The following is a 300-nucleotide window of genomic DNA, read 5'->3' on the forward strand; positions in this document are numbered from 1 at the left end:
ATGTTCGAAACAGATGTCAGACCAAGCCAGAGCCCTCTCTCAATCCCTTTCCACAAACTGATCTGAAACGACTTCTTGACACCCGTTGAGTCGAGAATCACATCAACAGCAAAGAAAAGATGGGTTTGGGAGTGCTTCTTGTTGATCAAGGCACTAAGAAGCGGGGTGCGTTTCTCTAGAGATGGGAGATGAACGGTCCTTGGAACTATGCTTTGGTTTGTGGGTGGAACGATGTCGTGAAGGCTAATGGATTGAAAGATGTAGACAACATTAGTCTTTGGTCTTTCAGGTGCCGAGGAG

General features: G+C 46.7%; 1 pseudogene; it reads left to right on the forward strand.

Annotated features, from left to right (window-relative positions):
* LOC106322403 lies at positions 1 to 296 on the forward strand (annotated as a pseudogene).
* The last annotated feature ends 4 nt before the right edge of the window (positions 297 to 300 follow it).

The sequence above is a fragment of the Brassica oleracea genome, unplaced genomic scaffold, assembly GCF_000695525.1.
Source record: "Brassica oleracea var. oleracea cultivar TO1000 unplaced genomic scaffold, BOL UnpScaffold22881, whole genome shotgun sequence".
NCBI classification, from domain to species: Eukaryota; Viridiplantae; Streptophyta; class Magnoliopsida; order Brassicales; family Brassicaceae; genus Brassica; species Brassica oleracea.